This window comes from Nerophis lumbriciformis, linkage group LG01 (assembly GCF_033978685.3).
Source record: "Nerophis lumbriciformis linkage group LG01, RoL_Nlum_v2.1, whole genome shotgun sequence".
Classification (NCBI taxonomy): Eukaryota; Metazoa; Chordata; class Actinopteri; order Syngnathiformes; family Syngnathidae; genus Nerophis; species Nerophis lumbriciformis.
Genome location: NC_084548.2, coordinates 14,590,001 through 14,616,494, shown reverse-complemented (window position 1 = coordinate 14,616,494; position 26,494 = coordinate 14,590,001). Strand labels below are relative to the sequence as shown.

Sequence of the window (26,494 nt, the reverse complement as noted above, 5' to 3'; positions counted from 1 at the left end):
AAAAATACGGTGCATAACTCCACATGTGTTCATTCGTAGTTTTGACGCCTTCAGTGACAATCTACAATGTAAATAGTCATGAAAATAAAGAAAACACATTGAATGAGAAGGTGTGTCCAAACTTTTGGCCTGTATTGCACATGAAGACAGGCATGCCATATGGATTGTGCTCACTAGTTAGCTCATTTAAGAGACGCAATCGATTAGCTTTACGTGCGCTATCAAGTGTTTTAACACGCACAAACTTTTCATAGATTAGTCTCTTAAGGCTCATAGACCCTATTATTAATAGAATAGAATAGAAAGTACTTTATTGATCCCTGGGGGAAATTCAGCACCACAGTTTGCGCACAATAAACAATAAACACTTAGGTATTTTTTACATGTGAATAATATAAATACAGTCTATTACACAGCATTATTCACATGTGAATAATATAAATTAATACCAACTAAATTGGATTATTGTTTCTCCTAAAATGAATTTATATTGTAAAAAAAAAACAACAACATTGAATGCCTGAAAGGGTCATTGTAGATTTAGTTATACAAAATCATCCATCTGGTAAAATAGGCAGACAATTATTCTCCATACTTGAAATGTATATTTCTTATTCCCAGAGTCCATCCATCCATCCATCTTCTTCCGCTTATCCGAGGTCGGGTCGCGGGGGCAGCAGCTTAAGCAGGGAAACCCAGACTTCCCTCTCCCCAGCCACTTCGTCCAGCTCCTCCCGGGGGATCCCGAGGCGTTCCCAGGCCAGCCGGGAGAGATAGTCTTCCCAGCGTGTCCTGGGTCTTCCCCGTGGTCGGACGTGCCCGAAACACCTTCCTAGGGAGGCGTTCGGGTGGCATCCTGACCAGATGCCCGAACCACCTCATCTGGCTCCTCTCGATGTGGAGGAGCAGCGGCTTTACTTTGAGACTCCGAGGTACTTGAACTCCTCCACTTGGGGCAAGATCTCCTCCCCAACCCGGAGATGGCACTCCACCCTTTTCCGGGAGAGAACCATGGACTCGGACTTGGAGGTGCTGATTCCCATCCCAGTCGCTTCACACTCGGCTGCGAACCGATCCAGTGAGAGCTGAAGATCTTGGCCGGAGGAAGCCATCAGGACCACATCATCTGCAAATAGCAGAGACCTAATCCTGCAGCCACCAAACCAGATCCCCTCAACGCCCTGACTGCGCCTAGAAATTCTGTCCATAAAGGTTATGAACAGAATCGGTGACAAAGGGCAGCCTTGGCGGAGTCCAACCCTCACTGGAAACGTGTCCGACTTACTGCCGGCAATGCGGACCAAGCTCTGACACTGATTATACAGGGAGCGAACTGCCACAATAAGACAGTCCGTTACCCCATACTCTCTGAGCACTCCCCACAGGACTTCCCGGGGTACACGGTCGAATGCCTCCAAGTCCACAAAGCACATGTAGACTGGTTGGGCAAACTCCCATGCACCCTCAAGGACCCTGCCGAGAGTATAGAGCTGGTCCACAGTTCCACGACCAGGACGAAAACCACACTGTTCCTCCTGAATCCGAGGTTCGACTATCCGGCGTAGCCTCCTCTCCAGTACACCTGAATAGACCTTACCGGGAAGGCTGAGGAGTGTGATCCCACGATAGTTGGAACACACCCTCCGGTTCCCCTTCTTAAAGAGAGGAACCACCACCCCGGTCTGCCAATCCAGAGGTACCGCCCCCGATGTCCACGTGATGTTGCAGAGTCTTGTCAACCAAGACAGCCCCACAACATCCAGAGCCTTAAGGAACTCCGGGCGGATCTCATCCACCCCCGGGGCCTTGCCACCGAGGAGCTTTTTAACTACCTCGGCAACCTCAGCCCCAGAAATAGGAGAGCCCTCCACAGATTCCCCAGGCCCTGCTTCCTCATAGGAAGACGTGCTGGTAGGATTGAGGAGGTCTTCGAAGTATTCCCTCCACCGATCCACAACATCCGCAGTCGAGGTCAGCAGAGCACCATCCCCACCAAACACGGTGTTGACACTGCACTGCTTCCCCTTCCTGAGGCGGCGGATGGTGGTCCAGAATTGCTTCGAAGCCGTCCGGAAGTCTTTTTCCATGGCCTCCCCGAACTCCTCCCATGTCCGAGTTTTTGCCTCCGCGACCGCTGAAGCCGCACACCGCTTGGCCTGTCGGTACCTGTCTGCTGCCTCAGGAGTCCCATGAGCCAAAAGAACCCGATAGGACTCCTTCTTCAGCCTGACGGCATCCCTCACCGCCGGCGTCCACCAACGGGTTCTAGGATTACCGCCACGACAGGCACCAACTACCTTGCGGCCACAGCTCCAATCGGCCGCCTCGACAACAGAGGTACGGAACATCGTCCACTCGGACTCAATGTCCAGCACCTCCCTCGTGACATGTTCAAAGTTCTTCCGGAGGTGGGAATTGAAACTCTCTCTGACAGGAGACTCTGACAGGCGTTCCCAGCAAACCCTCACAATGCGTTTGGGCCTGCCAGGTCTGTCCGGCATCCTCCCCCACCATCGCAGCCAACTCACCACCAGGTGGTGATCGGTAGAAAGCTCCGCCCCTCTCTTCACCCGAGTGTCCAAAACATGAGACCGCAAATCCGATGACACAACTACAAAGTCGATCATGGAACTGCGGCCTAGGGTGTCCTGGTGCCAAGTGCACATATGGACACCCTTATGTTTGAACATCGTGTTTGTTATCGACAATCTGTGACGAGCACAAAAGTCCAATAACAGAACACCACTCGGGTTCAGATCCGGGCGGCCATTCTTCCCAGAGTGAGTTTCTTTTAATGTGTGTCCACTAAAGAGAGCGAAATCACTTCCTTATTTACGTATGCACATTCACGCACCGTATATAAATTGTACATACTTGCCAACCTTGAGACCTCCGATTTCGGGAGGTGGGTGGGGTGGGCGTGGTCGGGGGATGGTGCGGGGCGCGTGGTTGGGGTGGAGGCGTGGTTGGGGCGTGGTTAAGAGGGGAGGAGTATATTTACAGCTAGAATTCACCAAGTCAAGTATTTCATATATATATATATATATATATTTATATCTAAGAAATACTTGACTTTCAGTGAATTCTAGCTATATATATATATATATATATATATATATATAAATTTTATTATATATATATATATATATATATATATATATATATATGTATATGTGTATATGTATATATAAATAAAAGAAGTACTTGAATTTCAGTGTTCATTTATTTACACATATACACACACATAACACTCATCTACTCATTGTTGAGTTAAGGGTTGAATTGTCCATCCTTGTTCTATTCTCTGTCACTATTTTTCTAACCATGCTGAACACCCTCTCTGTTGATGCATAGATGTGTGGCACGCACAAAAGTGCTTTCATCAAATGCATTAGAGTCTGGAATCTTCCATCTCTCCCGAGCATGGCCCAAAACCGGTCAATCTTTGCTTCCTGAGGAAGATCTTCAGTGCCAAGCACTTGGTAGTCCACTACTTCTTCCCGGAGGCTATCCAGGTCCAATCGCAGCTGCGGCTTGGAACTTACAAGCTTTTATGAGAGTAGCGTATGTGTGTATGTGGCCCTTTAATAGGTGAGCATGTGAGGTGAGTGACGTCAGTGAGTGTGTGGGTGAGAGAAGAGAGGGAGCGGTAGCGTGAGTGCGGGCGGGGACTAGTTTATTTTGTGTTGGATTGGCTGTGTGCAAGCAATCAATAAAGCAAGATTTGCAACTAATCGCCGGACTCAGGCAGGAAAGGTGCAACAAAGCGTATTTCTTCATCTTACTCGTCGTCGGCGTCGCCATGGCTGTATCTTCCTCGTTCTTCTGCTTCGTCTCCTTGTTGTGTGCGCAGTTGTACACTGCACTCTCTAAAAGTCGTATATGTTATTGATGTTATGATGGCAGTATTGTCCTGTTTAAGAGTGTCACAACATTGCTGTTTACGGCAGACGAACTGCTTTACGGTAGACAAAAAACGTGACTGCTGCTGTTGTGTGTTGTTACCGCGTTGGGAGGACGTTAATGAAACTGCCTAACAATAAACCCACATAAGAAACCAAGAACTCGCCCTTCATCATTCTACAGTTATAACGTGATTGGGCAGGCATGCTGTTTACATTGTGGGAAAGCGGACTCAGGTCCGCATGGAGCTGGAGGTGTTGTGGCCTGAATTTCGGGAGATTTTCGGGAGAAAATTTGTCCCGGGAGGTTTTCGGGAGAGGCGCTGAATTTCGGGAGTCTCCCGGAAAATCCGGGAGGGTTGGCAAGTATGAAATTATACCTTCCTAAACTGAGAGAGAGATGTAGAAGAAAAAGAAGGGAGGGCTGTGTAAAAGTTGCCGAGTCATAATTGGAAGTGGGCCTCAAGAACCTAATCTTTTAGTGGGAACACTTGTAACACATTGGTAAGAGCCCTAAAAATGAACAACCATAAAGGCCTTGATGACCTCCGATGCTGAAGGTTCTTTTAGAACACCTCACTATCCCAACAAATATGCATTAGAAGGGGCAGGACTTCCTTTCCTTCTCCTGGTCGTCTAAAACTGGTGCCAGCGGTGATTTGTCAATAACTGGAAGGAGGAAGCCAGTGGTTGAACCCGGAATTCCAGCGGCACGCCTGCCTTGGTTCCACTTGGCTCCCGCCTTAAGGTCCACCACAGAAATACCAGGCTCTCTCTAAGTCCCTAGCGCACACACAGCTGTTGGACATCATGCTCCAATACCAATGTTGTATTTTTAGGAGACTCCGGAAAAAAATTCTGCCTGGTGGCGAGAATGAAAGGTTTATTTTTGGGGTTGTGTATTCAATCCGGGGGAGCAGGTACTGCAGACGTTTTGTGGTTTAACTACCATGGCTGCGGGGAAGTTACTGGTTTTCCTAACCTTTTACATAGGCTACATATGCTCTGGGGGGGGGTTTCCCACCCCTGTAGGAATTTCGAGGGGAGAAAAAAAGACCCCACAACATCTGTGGTTTGTGAGTTAGTCTTATTTTAATCCGAGTGCTTGTTGGGATGGGTCGTCAAAGTTTGAAGGCTTCAAGATGATCACAATATGTGGCTTCACTCACAATTGTTAATTGCCTGATGCATGTAAAAAAGATATCAGAATCAGAATCAGAAGAGTTTTTATTGCCATTGTTTGAGAACGGGTTCACAAACAAGGGATTTTACTTGGCGCAATCGTGCGACATAAAACACATATAACACAGAATGGAATAACATGAGCTGTAACTGAGCTACCAGATCTTGTTATGGTTCCCACAGATTGCTGTACATATCCTACCAAGTCAGACCTACACTGTTTCAATATCCATTTCTCTGTTCTCAATTGTTGATGACTGATGATAACAACCAAACCTAACCCCCCCGCCCCCACCTCCACACCCCGAATTGTAAATAATGTAAATAATTCAATGTATACACCCTGATGATTATCTTGTGTGATGACTGTATTATGATGATACTATATATGATAGTATATATCTGTATCATGAATAGTGGACCCCGACTTAAACAAGTGTTACCATTTAGTGGTCAATTGTACGGAATATGTACTTCACTGTGCAACCTACTAATGAAAGTCTCAATTAATCAATCAATCAATGTCTATCTGTGTTGGCCCTCCGATGAGCTGGGGACGTGTCCAGGGTTTACTCTGCCATTCGCCCGAGTGCAGCCGGGTTTAGGCTCCAGTCCCCTCCCCCAACCCCGAAAAGGACAAGCGGTAGAAAATGGAAATATAACATATATGTAATATTTACATATAAACAGTATATGATATATACTGATATATTATATTATATAATATTTTTACATAATATATACAATATATGACAATTACCATGTACAATATTACAGTATATGTAACAGCTGTGGCATAAAATAGAGAGTAGATCCAGCAGAAAATATACATTATAAACAAAGAGAGGTAGCTAACATAGAAGAATGAACGGAAGGTACCCGGACCAGACGAACCAGTAGTTTTTAGTTTTCCAATCCCTATTTATTAAAAGAAAAATGAACAAAACACCCACTAACCCAAAAACCGTTATATTTATTAAAAGAGTTTCCGAATCAGACCACATTTGGAGGTTGAACAGCATCCTGGAAAGTGTTGGTTTAAGTCTAGCATCCTCTGCTCTTTGTCACCATAATTTCCCCAAATGAGAAGGCAAAGTAAGACTGCCCTCGTTTTTACTGCTGCCTTTTCCAGGCGGGTCTCACGAGCCTGTGTCTGTTCCAGGGTCCGTTCATTCTAATTCGAATTCTTGAATGCAAATCAAAAAACACATTTCGGGCCATTTTTTCTATTTTCATTTCTGAAACAAAAGTTGGACAACTATTTAATGATACTTTAAAAAAAAAAAATTATAATAGGACTTCTGTTGAAAAAAGACCGTGTACCTTCCATTCATTCTGTTTCCAATTCTGAAACGCAAATCAAAAAACAAAGTTAGGGCCGTTTTTTGATGTTTATTATATATGGCAGATTTGAAAACAAACAAAAAAGGGTTGATTTTCATTAAAATAGTGCCATAAAATTGGATTGGTTTTCTTTTTATGGATTTGTATTTTTCCAGACAAACACAAAAATCGACTATATGTTTTTCCAAAATGCAAAAATGCGTGTGTATCTGTGTGATGACAAATTGAACCGGAAACAGTATTTTAGCTTTTCCTTCCCATTTAGCATGTTTTTAGCATAACGCTAACATTTTTGTTCAGTAGGAGTCCTATTGTCGTTTTAAAAAGGTCTCATTAAATAGTTCAGAAATAAAAATAGAAAAAATGGCCCAAAATTAGTTTTTTGATTTGCTTTGGAGAATTCGAAATCGAATGAACGGTGCACGGACCAAAGATGTTAGCGGAATATGTACTGTACTGTGCAATCTACTAATAAAAGTTTCAATCAATCAATCAAAGTGTTATGCTAAAAACATGCTAAACACAAAAGCAAAAGCTAAAATACTGCTTCCGGTTCAATTTTTCATCCCACTGATAAACACGCATTTTTGCATTTTGGATGAACGTATATTCGATTTTTGTGTTTATCTGGAAAAATAAAAATCCATATAAGGAAAACGGCACAAAATCCAATTTTATGGCAATATTTTAATGAAAATCAACCCTTTTTTGTTTTTCAAATCTGCCATATATAATAAAAATCGAAAAACGGCCCTAATTTTGTTTTTGATTTGCGTTTAAGAATTGGAAATAGAATGAATGGAAGGTACACGGAACATTGTCCTTCGACACTAAAAACAACAAAAGGTGTTTTTCAAATTGAAATTCAAAGAAACCAGTCATTTTTTGTTTTTCAAATTCCGTTCATAAAAATAAATTGCAATGACCAAAAACATACACCGACTGAATTGTTTAGCATATTTTTTCAATGTCAAACTTATTGCAAAATTGCAGGCGTATCTACTGTACAGGTCTTTTACAAAAGCAATAATATATCTAATATTGTTTAAGCCATCCATCCATTTTCTACCGCCTGTCTTTTTCGGGGTTGGGGGACGGGACTGGAGCCTAAACCCGGCTGCACTCGGGCGAAAGGCCTTATATAATAAAAATTGAAAAAAACGGCCCTAATTTTGTTTTTGATTTGCGTTTAAGAATTGGAAATAGAATGAACGGAGGGTACACGGACCTTCCGGCCTCGAATACTTCATTTTACACGAGTTCCAGCCAGACCTGACACTCTGGCAGAGTCATATCCTCCCGGGTACCGCTGTCAGAGTGAGCCGCCTCTCGTTCAGGCGGTAGATCTTTATTGGATTAGCGTACCACCGTGTTTTTCCAAGCAAACAAGGGTATAGAAGCGAGATTTACGTCATAACTAATTTTCCCAAGAATTCTCCTGTTTTGTTGGTATTTTCCTGTAGCAGTTTCATGTCTTCCTTGAACATTCCCCGCACCTGCTTTGTTTTCGCAATCAAGACGATTTAAGTGGTGCGGACGCTAGCCTTCTTTGTGTGAACATTGTTGATTGTCATGTACGGATGTACTTTGTGGACGCCGTCTGCTCCACACGCTGTAAGTCTTTGCTGTAGTCCAGCATTCTGTTTTTGTTTACTTTGCAGCCAGTTTAGTTTTTCCAAGCAAAAAAGGGTATAGAAGCGAGATTTATGTCATAACTAATTTTCCCAAGAATTCCCTGAAATTCCTTCGCCGTTTCCCATTTTTACATCCAAAACCTCCTCAAACACCAGCCGCCCCGTGTTGTTTTCTCAGCACGTCCGCACGTTCCCCTCACCTTGCCACCTCTGAACCCGGATGATTATTTTCTCCGATATCTCCCGTGACACCTTGTTCCTCCTTTTTTTTTTTGGAGGAGGATCTTGTCAGTGCGTGTATGTTTATCCGAGGGATGGCAGCTTTCAATAAACGCAGCCTCGCGTTTGCGCCTCCTCGCACACAAACAGACATGCCGCCCCTGGTAATTAATCCAAACACACAACCTCCGAGGTGTGTTAGGAAGAAGTAGTCTGTAGGAAAATAATCACGGCTCGGAGAATGCGCGTTTTAAGCAAAGTGCGAGTTTGCCGCCGCGGACTCCGGGTGGGAATAAGGTAGCGGTGCGAGCCGAGGACAAACACGCTATTCTGCAGACGGCCGTGGGTGTAAGAGGATAGTGACCGCCGCGTATCGCCTTACCTCGCGTGTTAGCTCAGCAAACATGCACGAGGGGTATTCTGGAAGCGGCAGAAAGAAAGGTCAAAGGTCGGTCAAAGATGGACAAAAAAGAACATCGGTTATGGCAAATAATGCCCAATATTCTGCTTTTTTTTATGGTGTTCTTGGGTAGGGAGGGTCATCCAGGTGACTTGGGGGGCGGGGGGGGTTAAGGGAGATCGGACTTCACACACACACAATACGTGCACAGAGAACAAGGACGTATAGCAGAGAGGGACACGGAGACAGAAAGTTGAGCCAGTGGACCACACAGATAAGACCGAGCTCTGTTCTTTTTCGAAGGGAGGAAACTCCACCTCAGGGATTAAGGCTTGTGTTTCTCCAATTTAAAGCCACTGATGCCTCATACAGTCTCCTGTTGCTCTGCTCCTCCTCCATTATCTCCGTGGATAATTATTACCGTTAGTCCGCTTGTAAGGAGCGTGGCAAGTCAATTATGCAGTGACGCTCTATCGCGGTGTTTTTCAACCTTTTCTGAGCCAAGGCGCATTTTTTTCATCGAAAAAAATCCCCAGGCACACAACCAGTAGAAATCGTAGAAAAATTAAACTCAGCAGCCGATATTGACAGTTAAAAAGTTGTTCTCGCAATTGTTGGATATGAATTTAAACCATAACCAACCATGGATCAAGACTTAGACTTAGACTTAGACTTCCTTTTTATTGTCATTCAAATTTGAACTTTACAGCACAGATAAGAACGAAATTTTGTTACATAAGCTCATGGTAGTGCAGGATAAAAAAGCAATAAGGTGCATATATAAATAAATAAATATATATAAATAATATATATAATATATATATAAAATAATTAAATATATATATATATATATATATATAAATAAATGAATAGATTACTGTACAGATAAATATATTGCACTTTTTCACATGCGTCCACGTTTATGGATGTATGTTATATTGTCTTTTTTATTCCAGCTAGTTAATCCATTTTGCGGGGAGTTGAGGGGATAATTTAATTATGATGCGTTCAAGAGTCTTACGGCCTGAGGGAAGAAGCTGTTACAGAACCTGGATGTTCTGCGTCGGAGGCTGCGGAACCTCTTTCAAGATAGCTCTTGTCTCAAAGTAGGTGTATTGTCACATCACGCCGTGACTTATTTGGAGATTTTTGGTGTTTTCCTGAGTGTTGTGTTTTAGTTCTTGTCTTGCGCTCTTATTTTGGTGGCTTCTCCTGTTTTGCTGGTATTTTCCTGTAGCAGTTTCATGTCTTCCTTGAAGACGATTTAAGTTGTGCGGACGCTAGCCTTCTTTGTGTGAACATTGTTGATTGTCATGTACGGATGTACTTTGTGGACGCCGTCTGCTCCACACGCTGTAAGTCTTTGCTGTCGTCCAGCATTCTGTTTTTGTTTACTTTGCAGCCAGTTTAGTTTTAGTTTTGTTTTGCGTAGCCATCCCTAAGCTTCAATACCTTTTCTTAACGGCACTCGCCTTTTGTTTATTTTTGGTTGAATGCCTCCCGTACATTGTGATCACGACAAACCTTGTTCCCAGCATCTACAAAGCAATTAGCTACCGGCTGCCACCTACTGATATGGAAGAGTATTACACGGTTATTCTGCCGAGCTCTAGACAGCACCGACACTCAACAACGGCACATTATTTGCAGATTATTACTGGTTTGTAAAAAATTGTTTTAACCCAAATAGGTGAAATTACATAATATCCCACTGTATCTCACAGTACACTAGTGTGCTGCGGCACAGTGGTTGAAAAACACTGCTTTATCAGGCCTATACGGAAGAGGTGCACACGCATACAAATTTGAACCTATGCCTCGACTCGGAACAAGTACCTTTTACAATTGAATCAATACCTGGGTATCGATACTGGCCCCTCAACGGTATCAATTCCCCATACTTTTTTGTGTGTTAATGTGGTAATAAATGTTCATTTGGTAAATAACAGTCTCTTTTATAAGCATTTAAAACTGAACTAATAACTATGCTGTCCAGCTGTTATATCTTGTTTTTTTTTTAAACTTCTGAGTCTCATATATATATATATATATATGTATATATATATATATATATGTATATATATATATATATATATAATCAGTAGCATGTATTTGACATATCTAATGTAAATTCCATTGAGCTAGTGTGTTTTGAAAAGTGTAGCCTCGCTTTTAAGCGCTTTCTATCAGGCACGCCTGCTTTGTTGTTGTATGGAAAACTGCAACATTACCTAGGAGTCCGCTATAAATACACGTCCGCACGCCAAGTGTTTGAGGTAAAAAAGGTATTGAAATATGGTACCATTTGATTTGAAGTGATTGAGTACCCGGTAATACCGGATATAATGGTATGTTGGTTTTTGTTAATATTCAAAATGTCATTTGTTGTTTTGTTTTGTTTTATTCCACAGTGTTTCTCACCTTCTGGCTCTTGCAACTTTCTTTGGCCCCATGGTGGATTAATATTACAATAAAAAAAAGCGGTAACACTTTAGTATGAGGAATATATTCATCATTAATGAGTTGCTTATTAAAGTAACACAGACGTAATTGGGGGACGGCGTGGTGAAGTTTGTAGAGTGGCTGTGCCAGCAATCGGAGGGTTGCTGGTTACTGGGGTTCAATCCCCACCTTCTACCATCCTAGTCACGTCCGTTGTGTCCTTGGGCAAGACACTTCACCCCTTGCTCCTGATGGCTGCTGGTTAGCGCCTTGCATGGCAGCTCCCGCCATCAGTGTGTGAATGTATGGGTGAATGTGGAAATACTGTCAAAGCGCTTTGACCTTGAAGGTAGAAAAGCGCTATACAAGTACAACCCATTTATCATTTATCATTTAATTTAGAGTTATTTGGACACTAGGGGAAAATATTAGGGTTAGGGCTACTAATAAGCAATAATTCTGAGGTTATTGAGGGAAGACTCTTAGTTAATGGCTTACTGGTTGTATAATAAGGCCATGCAGAATAAGGCATTAATAAGTACTTAATAATGACTAATTAAGAGCCAATATGTTACTAATTTGCATGTTAATAAGCAACTAATTAATGGTGAATATGTGTTCCCAATACTAAAGTGTTACCAAAAAAGCACTTGTGGTGTAACAGTGGTCAGCTGGTACCCATAAAAGTACCAAATCCAGTACCCAACCTTAGCCTGGACACATCTGGAGAAAAATACGCAAAAAATGCTATCTTCCCTCTCCCCAATTCACAGGAAACAATTACCAAACATATGTAAACTAAATACCTTTTATTGAATCACATACAGTGGTACCCTGATTTTAATAAGCCCCGATTTTCGTAGGATTTGGTTTTGGATTAAAAATATAATTTCCCCAAAATATTTAGTTGTTTTTTTTCATTGCGTCTGACAAATGAGTCAGTGAACAAAGACTCTCACATGCTAAAGTTAAAGTCCCAATGTTTGTCACACACACAAACTGGGTGTGGTGTCCTCTGCATTTGACCCATCCCCATGTTCAGCTCCTGGGAGGTGAGGGGAGCAGTGAGCAGCAGCGTGTGCCACGCTTGGCAATCATTTGGTGATTGCTAGTGACTCAGTCATGTCATGCTATTAATACACTGTCCGTGTCCAACTGTATTTGTACCGTGTCTTTACCAGAACCTGCCATTAACTTCCACCCCAGCTCGGTCTATGACATCATCACCAGCTGACTCTGCTAGCTAGCACTTTTTATTGTAATATTAATCCGCCATGGGCATAATTGCCAACCCTCCCGGATTGTCCGGGAGACTCCCGAAATTCAGCACCTCTCCCGAAAACCTCCTGGGACACATTTTCTCCCGAAAATCTCCCGAAATTCAGGCGGACTCAGGTCCATGCGGACCTGAGTCCGCTTTCCCACAATATAAACAGCGTACCTGCCCAATCACATTATGACTGTAGAATGATGGAGGGCGAGTTCTTGGTTTCTTATGTGGGTTTATTGTTAGGCAGTTTCATTAACGTCCTCCCAGCGCGGCAACAACACACAACAACAGCAGTCACGTTTTTGTCTACCGTAAAGCAGTTCGTCTGCCGTAAACAGCAATGGTGTGACACTCTTAAACAGGACAATACTGCCATTTAGTGCATTTGATGAAAGCACTTTTGTGCGTGCCACACAGCAATGCATCATCAGAGAGGGTGTTCAGCATGGTTAGAAAAACAGTGACAGAGAATAGAACAAGGATGGACAATTCAACCCTTAATTCAACAATGAGTAGATGAGTGTTATGTGTGTGTATATGTGTAAATAAATGAACACTGAAATTCAATGATTTATTTTATATATATATATATATATATGTATATATATATATATATATATATATAATAAAATAAATATATATTTTTAGCTAGAATTCACTAAAAGTCAAGTATTTCTTGTGTATATATATACATATGTATATATATATATATATATATGTGTATATATATGTATATTTATATGTATATATATATATATATATGTGTGTATATATATATGTATATATATATATATATATATATATGAAATACTTGGCTTAGTATTTCTTATATATATATATATATATATATATATGAAATACTTGACTTGGTGAATTCTAGCTGTAAATATACTCCTACCCTCTTAACCACACTCCCAACCATGCCCCCCCGCCCCCGCCCCCGCCCCCCCACCCCTGAAATCGGAGGTCGCAAGGTTGGCAAGTATGACCATGGGGCCAAAAAAAGTTGCAAATGTCAGAAGGTGAGAAACACTGTGAAATTTAAAAAAAAAACAACAAATGACATTCTGGGACAGAACAATAACAAAAACCATCATACCAGTATATCCTTATTTAAATGGTAAATAGGTTATACTTATATAGTTTTCTATCTTCAAGGTACTCAAAGCAGTTCGACACTATTTCCACATTTACCCATTTACACACACATCCACACACTGATGGCGGGAGCTGCCAAGCAAAGCCCTAACCACGACCCATCAGGAGCAAGGGTGGGGTTGCTCAAGGACACAACGTACTTTACTAGGATGTCGGAAGCCGGGGTTCGAACCAGGAACCCTAAAGTGTTCACCTTTTCTTCACCTCTCCTAAACGTGTGGCTTCCTCCAAGGTCCACTCATTTACAGTATAGTAGATGCATTGGATGAGCCTCGCCCACCTCAGAGCGCTAATGTGAAGGTGTGGTGAAAGCGAGCGTGTTTATGTGTTTGTGCACGTGAGAGATGGGAAAGCAGGCCACAAGGTGGGCCTTGGCAGGAGAGGATGTGGTGGTACCACGACTGTAACTGCATAAGTGAGGAAATGAATTAAGTGGAATTGGGGTGGACTATATATAGGGAGCGTGTCGAAAGGCGGCTAATTCTAACACGTGCAGGGAATGCAACAGATTGGAATATTCCAGTGGTTGTTGTGGGATTAATATGGAAGATCACGCACAATAATAAATAAAATATTAGTTTAGTATTTTTTCTAGTATAATTTAGAACATACTGTATTGGAGCAGTTGTTTGCATGTATGTGTTGAGTCTTTTATGTTCCATTTTCAGTTAATCTGCTTTTTTTTTTGGTATGTTTGATTACTGCATTTTATCTTAGGCCATTGTTAAAGGGGAACTGTACTTTTTGGAACTGTGCCTATCGTTCCCAATCCTTATGAAAGACATGACAGTCAATCAATCAATCAATGTTTATTTATATAGCCCTAAATCACAAGTGTCTCAAAGGGCTGCACAAGCCACAACGACATCCTTGGTGCAGAGCCCACAATGGATTGATTTATTGATATGTTTTGAAGTATTCTAAATATTAGATAGATTCGATCAAAAGTCCGCTTACAATGGAGCCTATGCATTAATAACAGCAATAACAGTGCAATACATGTTCATAACATGGTCACTACTGCCTAGTTTCTCTTGTTAAATTCTTATTTTTACTGTTATATTTTTCATTCTTATCGTTGCTTTTTATTTTTATTCGTATTGTAATATTTTCAATTTTATTTCCATTTATACCCCCATTATTTACTTTTTACTTTTTAAATTTGATCTCAATTCTGTACACTGCTGCTGGAATTTTAATTTCAATTTTCCTGAGGGAACTTTCCTGAAGGAATCAATAAGGTACAATGTATCTATCCATCTATCTATCTATCTATCTATCTATCTATCTATCTATCTATCTATCTATCTATCTATCTATCTATTTGAGCCGTTCAATTCTGCTGATAGAGCCCCTAAGAAAACATCCAAAGACGTCCATTAAAGTTCTATATACATGAAGTAAGTATATATGTAATTTTGTGACGGGCACATTTATAATAACATTTAATATTGACATGTTTTGATCATTTTAAGCATACGCGGCGCATTCATTTCAAAATTTCATGACTGATTTGTGCTCACTGCAGACTTTATGAGAGCCAACAAACATAATAAAACATCACTTACTGTGCAAGGTCTGCTGTCATTAGGATGCCGACTGCTGGGATGTTCATACAGTATATTCCCATTTAGGTGAAGAAAGACTCTTCCTCTCTCCCTGTTTTTAAATCTCTCTTAAAAACATACTTTTATTCAATGGCTTTTAACACTGAGTGATATCCATCCTGCTATGGCGCCCCATAATACACCTGCTGTGAACCTGTTTTTATGTTTTTATTTTTTCTATTTTATTTATTTATTTTTTATCGTGTTCTGTTTGTGTTGTGTTGTGTTTGCTCGGTACTCGTATTATTTTTTAACCTGCCCATTGTACAGCACTTTGGCTACCCCTGTGGTAAATTTTAAATGTTCTTTATAAATAAAGTTGATTTGATTTGATTTGATCACGAAGAAACGGGGTGGGGCAGTGGGGCGTAACAAGCGCTTTTTGTGTCATTCTGGCCATTTCCGGGGTCCTAAATGGCTGTCAAAGTGTCCCAACTTGTCGGATTATATCCTCAGCCATCTACTTTTCTGGTGAGAGGCATGATTTATGATCTAGAATAAAACTTACAGGCAGCAGGGAAGCGAGGAAACAGCAGACCACTCGATGACGTAAACATAGGGAGACTCTGAAGTGATCACGTCGCCGCTATTAATAGTTTGTCTGCGTTAGCGCTTATAATATTAGTATCACGAATACATGGTTAATATTCGTCATGGTTATTTGAATGGTTATTTGTCAGATTTTATGGGCGGAATAGTGGAGCTCCAATTGGCTACGCTGTGAGCCGACTTTTATTTACGTTTATTTAATATTTAGAATGCAAAAAAAATCCATCTGTTGTCATGTCTTTCATAATGATTGTGAACGATAGGCGAAATTCCCCCAAAAAAAGTGTACCGTATTTTTCGGACTATAAGTCGCAGTTTTTTTCATAGTTTGGCTGAGGGTGCGACTTATACTCAGGAGCGACTTATGTGTGAAATTATTAATACATTACCGTAAAATATCAAATAATATTATTTAGCTCTTTCACGTAGGAGACTAGACGTATAAGATTTCATGGGATTTAGCGATTAGGAGTGACAGATTGTTTGGTAAACGTATAGCATGTTCTATATGTTATAGTTATTATAAAATTGAAAATATTACAATACGAATAAAAATAAAAAGCAACGATAAGAATGAAAATATAACCGTAAAAATAAGAATTTAACATGAGAAACTAGGCAGTAGTGACCATGTTATGAACATGTATTGCACTGTTATTGCTGTTATTAATGCATAGGCTCCATTGTAAGCGGACTTTTGATCGAATCTATCTAATATTTAGAATACTTCAAAACATATCAATAAATCAATCCATTGTGGGCTCTGCACCGAGGATGTCGTTGTGGCTTGTTAACATACCAGGCACGTTCTCAGTTGGTTATTTATGCCTCATATAACGTACACGTATTCAGCCTGTTGTTCACTATTCTTTATTTATTTTAAATTGCCTTTCAAATGTCTATTCTTGGTGTTGGGTTTTATCAAATACATTTCCCCAAAAAATGCGACTTATACTCCAGTGCGACTTATATATGTTTTTTCCCTTCTTTATTATGCATTTTCGGCGGGTGCGACTTATACTCCGATGCGACTTATACTCCGAAAAATACGATAGCTCCCCTTTAATAAGAATCGTAAAAGTTGTATTGCAAATATTATATTATCATTATTGTTAAATCACCAAAATGATTCCCGAGCGCAGCCACCGCTGCTGCTCACTGCTCCCCTCACCTCCCAGGTGGTGGACTATGGGGACGGGTCAAATGCAGAGAGTCATTTCACCACACCGAGTGTGTGTGTGACTATCAGTGGTACTTTAACTTTATCATAGTTGTATATTAATTTGTGGTTGTGATTTGGACCGTGTGTGTTTTGATTGATTGATGGTACAGTTTATGGCTATATCAGTGCAACATTATTTCCCAAATGGAAACCACTAAAGACGAAATGTTTATTGTTTTGAAATCAATGATTAATTCGCCTTTGACATACACACACTTAAAGTATATGCACACATGCACAAACACACACATGCACAAACACACACAGTCAAGTCCCTCTTACAGTATATGCAGCCTGCTGCATTTAAGGGGCCAAGTAAATCTTGTCATTTTAGCCTCTGAACGTTTAGTCAATCGTCCTCTCTCTCTCTTTCTCTCTCGCTCCCTCTCTCTCACACACACACACACACACACACACACACACACACACACACACACACACACACACACACACACACACACACACACACACACACACACACACACACACACACACACAAAGTCTTGCAGCTGGAAAGAATTAGGTTGTTTCTCTGGCTTGCTACACCAAGTATGATAACCTCCACAGTCCAGCCTCAATGATTGGAGGGCCATTTATTTTAGCCATTAACAGTGTATCTTGTGGCCCCTAGGCTAATAGCTGAGCAGACTGAGAACTGTTAGTGTTTAGATGAAAGGCCAGACTTGTCTCTGTTATAAGAGTTCAGCTACTGTATCCCTCAGATGGATGTTCACTGTGTGTGTGTGTGTGTGTGTGTGTGTGTGTGTGTGTGTGTGTGTGTGTGTGTGTGTGTGTGTGTGTGTGTGTGTGTGTGTGTGTGTGTGTGTGTGTGTGTGTGTGTCAATTCAATGCTAAATGTGTACATACAGTCGTGGTCAAAAGTTTAAATACACTTGTAAAGAACATAATTTCATGGCTATCTTGAGTTTCCAATAATTTTTACAACTCTTATTGTTTTGTGATAGAGTGATTGGAGCACATACTTGTTGGTCACAAAAAACATTCATGAAGTTTGGTTCTTTTATGAATTTATTATGGGTCTACTGAAAATGTGTTGGTTTTCTGACATGGACTTGTTTCTTCAGCATTGTCCACACGTTTAAGTCAGGACTTTGGGAAGGCCATTCTAAATCCTTCATTCTCGCCTGATTTAGCCATTCCTTTGCCACTTTTGACGTGTGTTTGGGGTCATTGTCCCGTTGGAACATCCAACTGCGCCCAAGACCCAACCTCCGGGCTGATGACTTTAGGTTGTCCTGAAGAATTCGGACCACAGAACTTTCCAAGCATGGTGGCGGTAGTATTATGCTCCAGGCCTGTTTTGCTGCCAATGGAACTAGTGCTTTACAGAGAGTAAATGGGACAATGAAAAAGGAGGATTACCTCCAAATTCTTCAGGACAACCTAAAATCATCAGCCCGGAGGTTGGGTCTTGGGCGCAGTTGGGTGTTCCAACAGGACAATGACCCCAAACACACGTCAAAAGTGGTAAAGAAATGGCTAAATCAGGCTAGAATTAAGGTTTTTGAATGGCCTTCCCAAAGTCCTGACTTAAACGTGTGGACAATGCTGAAGAAACAAGTCAATGTCAGAAAACCAACAAATTTAGCTGAACTGCACCAATTTTGTCAAGAGGAGTGGTCAAAAATTCAACCAAAAGCTTGTGGATGGCTACCAAAAGCGCCTTATTACAGTGAAACTTGCCAAGGGACATGTAACCAAATATTAACATTGCTGTATGTATACTTTTGACCCAGCAGATTTGGTCACATTATTAGTAGACCCATAATAAATTCATAAAAGAACCAAACTTCATGAATGTTTTTAGCGACCAACAAGTATGTGCTCCAATCACTCTATCACAAAAAAATAAGAGTCATAGAAATGATTGGAAACTCAACACAGCCATGACATTATGTTCTTTACAAGTGTATGTAAACTTTTGACCACGACTGTATATTAAAAAAATAATTATTTTTTTCTTTGATGCAAAGTGTTGGCCATCATGTTGGTCACATTACTGGCGTGTGTGTGCTGCTATACATACTTGGACTCCCGGTGCCCCTCTACAAACATGTCAGTGTAATCAGGAGTGGCGTCTGGTCTGCCTGACAGATCTGCAGACCTCAGTAACAAACTGTCTGGTTATTTGAGTGGCTATCATGTGGTCAGGCTCACCTATCAGTCTTTATTGGGCGCACAGGCGACCTGCACGTGAATTGAAGCATGCAACAGACTGTAAAAAAAAAAATGCACTCGTTAATATGAGAGTGTAGAAATGATGACATCCAGTGTCGGAGATGGTGGAAATGTCATCGTTCAAAAGGTTATGGTAAAAATGAAGAATTTAGATTTAGGAGAGAAGAAGGAGACTGATTGATTGATTTCATTAACTGATTAAGTAGTTTGTATGATGCACATTTGACCAGTAGACAGCAAAAAAAGTGCCAGTTTTCATTATTCTAATATGAAGCTATTATTTGTATTTTTTTTATCCTAGTAGTATGCAATATTTGATTTAGTTCTATTAGTTCACCTACTCAGTGGCCTAGTGGTTAAAGTGTAGGTTGTGAGTTCAAACCCCGGCCGAGTCATACCAAAGACTATAAAAATGGGACCCATTACCTCCCTGCTTGACACTCAGCATCAAGGGGTAGAATTGGGAGTTAAATCACCAAAAATGATTCCCGGGCGCAGCCACTGCTATAAATAAATGATAAATGGGTTATACTTGTATAGCGCTTTTCTACCTTCAAGGTACTCAAAGCGCTTTGACAGTATTTCCACATTCACCCATTCACACACACATTCACACACTGATGGCGGGAGCTGCCATGCAAGGCGCTAACCAGCAGCCATCAGGAGCAAGGTTGAAGTGTCTTGCCCAAGGACACAACGGACGTGACTCGGATGGTAGAAGGTGGGGATTGAACCCCAGTAACCAGCAACGCTCCGATTGCTGGCACGGCCACTCTACCAACTTCGCCACGCCGCCCCATATATATATATATATATGTTATTGGTATCGGCCAATCTTACTCATGGATGATCGGTATCGGAATCAGCAGCATCGAACCCGTATAGGAACATCCTTAGTAATTATTATTTTCTATTTTCACGAGATGCATGCAGTACTGTAGAAACGAAAGCAATTTGCCGTTTTTATACAACTTTTTAGACTATGAACTTAGATTACATGTCCTTCAGCCAGACAGTTACATGATCTGCTACCATGAAGCCCTCCCCTTAATTAACAATAAACATGACTTCACCGACCAAGCCTTAAATGTCCAAAAGTGGCAAATGAAGAAAAGTTTTGCGGGCAACTTTCACGTCTAGGTCATCTGTCCCTCTGGTTTTTGATGTGATGTCATTCCTGTGCTGTAACCTAATAGCAGGCCTTCACCGCATTACATGCTGAATGATCATTCCTATAAATAACCTCAGCAGCGGCAGCAGCAACACCGAGATAGGCCGTGTCTGTCCGTCATTACGGCCATGTCTCTGCATTGTCCTATATGTATTACTTTGAACATATATATTATTCAACACTATTTTCCATTCACTAGTCCTTTCGTCTTTACACTTTACAAGTTGGTGCTTTCGTTTTTTGCTTATTTATTCCATTCACTCAGTGTTGCTTTATTCGCCTACATGCTTAAATGATAAATGATAAATGGGTTGTACTTGTATAGCGCTTTTCTACCTTCAAGGTACTCAAAGCGCTTTGACACTACTTCCACATTTACCCATTCACACACACATTCACACACTGATGGAGGGAGCTGCCATGCAAGGCGCTAACCAGCACCCATCAGGAGCAAGGGTGAAGTGTCTTGCTCAGGACACAACGGACATGACAAGGTTGGTACTAGGTGGGGATTGAACCAGGGACCCTCGGGTCGCGCACGGCCATTCTTCCACTGCGCCACGCCGTCCCTTTTAACGACATTGTTCTTTGCATTAATCAAAATGTATGTGTATTAGTGTTGTCCCGATACCAATATTTTGGTACCGGTACTAAAATTATTTTTGATACTTTTTGGTACTTTTCGATACTTTTCTAAATAAAGGGGACCACAAAAAATTGCATTATTGGCTTTATTTCAACAAAAATCTTAGGGTACATTAAACATATATTTCTTATGTTTTGTTTTAGTCATGTTCGGTTTTGTTTTTGGACTTTTTGTGCACTTTTGTTTGTTTTGTCCCCATAGCAACCATTAGTTTTCACCTGTCACGTCACGCACCTGTTTCACGTTCGGACTCACACACACCTGTCACCAATCATGTCACTGTTATTTAAGCCTACTTTTGTTCATCACTCGTTCTGCCTGCATTATCTTGATGTCACACCGGTTTATGTCTTGCTCTGACTATGTAAGTTTCTCTGTCCATGCCCTAGCTTCTGCTAAAGATTAGCTTCACTAGTGTTTTAGGCACGCTCGCCTTTTTTGTTGTTGTATTGTTTATGTTTGTGGTAGTGCATGATTTATGTTATGCTACCTTCACGCTGTTGTCCGGAGCCGTCTCTTTGCATTGGAAGAACAACCGCACAGCGAGCTGCGACCCCCACGTGACAGTCCTTAAATAAAATAGTGAACATACAAGACAACTTGTCTTTTAGTAGTAAGTAAACAAACAAAGGCTCCTAATTAGTCTACTGACGTATGCAGTAACATATTGTGTCATTTTCCTTTCTATTATTTTGTCACAATTATTAGGGACAAGTGGTAGAAAATGAACTATTCATCTACTTGTTCATTTACTGTTAATATCTGCTTACTTTCTCTTTTAACATGTTCTATCTACACTTCTGTCTAATCATTTATTCTTCTGTTGTTTGATACTTTACATTAGTTTTGGATGATACCAATCTGATACCAAGTAGTTACAGGATAATACATTGGTCATATTCAAAGTCCTCATGTGTCCAGGGACATATTTCCTGAGTTTATAAACATCCATCCATCCATCCATCTTCTTCCGCTTATCCGAGGTCGGGTCGCGGGGGCAGCAGCCTAAGCAGGGAATCCCAGACTTCCCTATCCCCAGCCACTTCGTCCAGCTCCTCCCGGGGGATCCCGAGGCGTTCCCAGGCCAGCCGGGAGAGATAGTCTTCCCAACGTGTCCTGGGTCTTCCCCGTGGCCTCCTACCGGTCGGACGTGCCTGAAACACCTCCCTAGGGAGGCGTTCGGGTGGCATCCTGACCAGATGCCCGCACCACCTCATCTGGCTCCTCTCGATGTGGAGGAGCAGCGGCTTTACTTTGAGCCCCTCCCGGATGACAGACCTTCTCACCCTATCTCGAAGGGAGAGCCCCGCCACCCGGCGGAGGAAACTCATTTCGGCCGCTTGTACCCGTGATCTTGTCCTTTCGGTCATAACCCAAAGCTCATGACCATAGGTGGGGATGGGAACGTAGATCGACCGGTAAATCGAGAGCTTTGCCTTCCGGCTCAGCTCCTTCTTCACCAGAACGGATCGATACAGCGTTTATAAACATAATATAAAAAATGTTTAAACGAAAGAAGATGTTGTGATGCCAAAAAAATATCGATGTAATCATAGTAGTATCGACTAGATACGCTACTGTACTTGGTATCATTACAGTGGATGTCAGGTGTAGATCCACCAATGGCGTTTGTTTACATTTTGATGCCGGTGAGCTACGGTGTGTAGTGAAGCATGTTTAGCTATTCCTCGTCCTGCAGGGATGATACTTGTAAGAAACTTACTTTATTTGTTGCCATGGAGGCGAGGATTAGTGACTTAGAAGTAGCTAAAAAACTGCAGACGGCGGATTGACTTTAGCCGCTAGCTCGCAAGCAATGTCTTAAAGCACCTCTTCCTGAGGGCGTTTCAGTGTTATAACTTCACCTTTATCATTAGTTTTTACACCAAAATGCGTCCGTTCTCCCTTTTCTGTCTACACACTGTGTCTGCTTGTAAGTACTCAGTGATTGTGCACTGCCGAACATGCTCAAGTGCTCGTAAACCAGCAATGTCACGACATGATGGCGTCGGGAGAGGGTGGACAGGTACTTTTCAGAGGCGGTATAGTACCGAATATGATTCATTAGTATCGCGGTACTATACTAATACCGGTATACCGTACAAGACTAATATGTATAAATAAATGCTATACATCAGGGTTATTTAACAGGCGAGTTCAGTTTAAAAACACTAGAGCAGGGGTCGGCAACCCAAAATGTTGAGAGAGCCATATTGGACCAAAAATACAAAAACAAATCTGTCTGGAGCCGCAAAAAATTAAAAGCCATATTACATACAGATAGTGTACGTGTCATGAGATATACATTGAATTAAGAGGACTTAAAGGAAACTAAATGACCTCAAATATAGCTACAAATGAGGCATAATGATGCAATATGTACATATCGCTAGCCTAAATAGCATGTTAGCATCGATTAGCTTGCAGTCATGCAGTGACCAAATATGTCTGATTAGCGCTCTACACATGTCAATAACATCGACAAAACTCACCTTTGTGCTTTCATTCACAAAGTTAAAAGTTTGGTGGACAAAATGAGACAGAAAAAGGATAAAACACGTCCTAGGAAGTCGGAGAAAGTTAGATATGTAAACAAACTAAGGTGAGTTCAAGGACCGCCAAAATTAGTAGGACAAAACGGCGCTCGCCAAATACTCGAATCAGTGAAGCATGTTTAATATAAACAGTGTGATTTATAACAATTAGGGAGGTTTGTATCATGTTTGTCCTCCTACAGAAAACATACTAAAACAAAAAATATTTTTTCCCCCTCATCTTTTTCCATTTTTCATTCATTTTTGAAAAAGCTCCAGAGAGCCACTAGGGCGGCGCTAAGGAGCCGCATGCCGCATATAACACTTGGGTCCAAACTTGTGGTTCACATAACTGAGAAGTTCCTCAAAACACTCTTTTAAGTCCTCTCCTTTTTGGCAGTGACACCTTTTATTTCAAATGCAGTCAGTAGTCATTTGTTCAACTTCCTTAGGTTTTTTTTCAAGGTTCTGTTTTAAGTCCTCCTTTTTTTCATCATTTGTCTATTCAACTGGTGGACCATGAGTTCTTTAAAAAAACAAAAAACTTGTGAGAGACACACATTTTTGCAGCAGATTCTTAAAAACACTAGAGCAGGGGTGTCAAACGTACGCGGGATGAGTTTGCTAAGTATAAAAATGAGCCGAAATGTTTGAATTAAAGAAACTGCTGTTCTAAATGTGTCCACTAGATGTCGCAATAGCAATTCTTTGTAGATTATGCTACATATGTAAAAAATAAATAAACCACACGTTAGTGCACCAGTTGAGGAAAATGAGCAAACTACATACCGTATTTTTCGGACTATAAGTAGCAGTTTTTTTTCATAGTTTGTTTGTTTTAAAGTGCGACTTATATGTTTTTTTCCTTTTTTATTATGCATTTTCGGCAGGTGCGACTTATACTCCGGTGCGACTTATACTCCGAAAAATACGGTAAATAACATCCTGTAATTTTAGTTTGATATTATTTTTGTATCTTGATAGATTGAAAATTAACACCAATGAGTTGACTGATGAACATTATCACATAATTTAGTCAGAAAATATAAATAACGACAAATAAAGATAGAATACTATTAACCGCAACATGTAAGTGTAACAAAAAAAAATAACATTATGATTTGTACATTTTCAGAATGTGCTTGTTCTATTTTTAAACAAAGAAAACAATCTGAAGTTATCTTTATTTTTAAGTTATCGTGCCGTGATTTTACCAGTCCGGCCCCTCTTGGGAGTAGATTTTTCTCCATGTGGGCCCCGATCTAATATTAGTTTGACACCACTGCACTAGAATGCTGCAATAAAGATGAACTTTGACTAGCCTACTCAGTGGCCTAGTGGTTAGAGTGTCCGCCCTAAGATCGGTAGGTTGTGAGTTCAAGCCCTGGCCTAGACATACCAAAGACTATAAAAATGGGACCCATTACCTCCCACTCAGCATCAAGAGTTGGAATTGGGGGTTAAATCACCAAAAATTAATTCCCGGGCGCGGCCACCGCTGCTGCTCACTGCTCCCCTCACCTGCCAGGGGGTGAACAATGGGATGGGTCAAATGCAGAGGACAAATTTCACCACACCTAGTGTGTGTGTGACAATCATTGGTACTTTTACTTAACTTTAAATGTACTTAACTAGCTTTTCTGCCTAAGTTCCCTAAAAACAGCAGAGTGTTCCTGTAACTCTGACAAAAATAGACTGTCTACTGTGGGGGACGCTGGTTCCCTGTAAAAAAAAAATAAGAATGAGAGCATACTTGCCAACCTTGAGAACTCCGATTTCGGGAGGTGGGGGGAGGGGGTGGGCGTGGTCGGGGTGGGAGGGGGTCGTGGTTGGGGGCGTGGCTAAAAGGGGAGGTGTATATTTACAGCTAGAATTCACCAAGTCAAGTATTTCATTTATATATATATATCAAATACTTGACGTTCAGTTAATTCTAGCTATATATATATATATATATATATATATATATATATATATATATATATATATATAAAATAAATACTTATAAATAAATGATAAATGGGTTGTACTTGTATAGCGCTTTTCTACCTTCAAGGTACTCAAAGCGCTTTGACACTACTTCCACATTTACCCATTCACACACACATTCACACACTGATGGAGGGAGCTGCCATGCAAGGCGCTACCAGCACCCATCAGGAGCAAGGGTGAAGTGTCTTGCTCAGGACACAACGGACATGACAAGGTTGGTACTAGGTGGGGATTGAACCAGGGACTCTCGGGTCGCGCACGGCCACTCTTCCACTGCGCCACGCCAATTACAAATACTTGAATTTCAGTGTTCATTTATTTACACACATACACACACATAACACTAATCTACTCATTGTTGAGTTAAGAAGAGAATCAGAATCAGCTTTATTGTCATTACGCAAGGTAACGAGATTGAGGCCATTCCATACAGTGCGATGTGTGCATGCTAGAAAAACAATGTGCAAATATATAAAAATATAAAAAATGTAGAAGTGCAATGAATATGGTGTGAAATGAATATATACATGAAAAAAAAACAAAAAAAAACAGGGTGATTGGTGGAATGGGTTATTGCACCGAAGAGAAGGCAGTTATGAGGGACAATGGGGCAGTCCGTTCAGGATGGTTATGGCCCTGGGGAAGAAGCTGTTCTTTAGCCTGTTTGTTTTGGTTTTAAGGGTTGAATTGTCCATCCTTGTTCTATTCTCTATCACTATTTTTCTAACCATGCTGAACACCCTCTCTGATGATGTATTGATGTGTGGCACGCACAAAAGTGCTTTCATCAAATGCACTAGATGGCAGTATTGTCCTGTTTAAGAGTGTCACAACATTGCTGTTTACGGCAGACGAACTGCTTTACGGTATACAAAAACGTGACTGCCTAACAATAAACCCACATAGGAAACCAAGAACTCGCCCTCCATCATTCTACAGTTATAACGTGATTGGGCAGGTATGCTGGTTATATTGTGGGTTAGCGGACTCAGGTCCTGATGGACCTGAGTCCGCCTGAATTTC

At 41.1% G+C, this 26,494-nt stretch overlaps 1 protein-coding gene across 10 annotated transcripts in view; it reads left to right on the top strand.

The window, feature by feature from the left end:
* The window catches only part of prdm16 (PR domain containing 16), a 755,270-nt gene that overhangs the window by 600,740 nt on the left and 128,036 nt on the right, over positions 1 to 26,494 (top strand). The window lies entirely within an intron of this gene.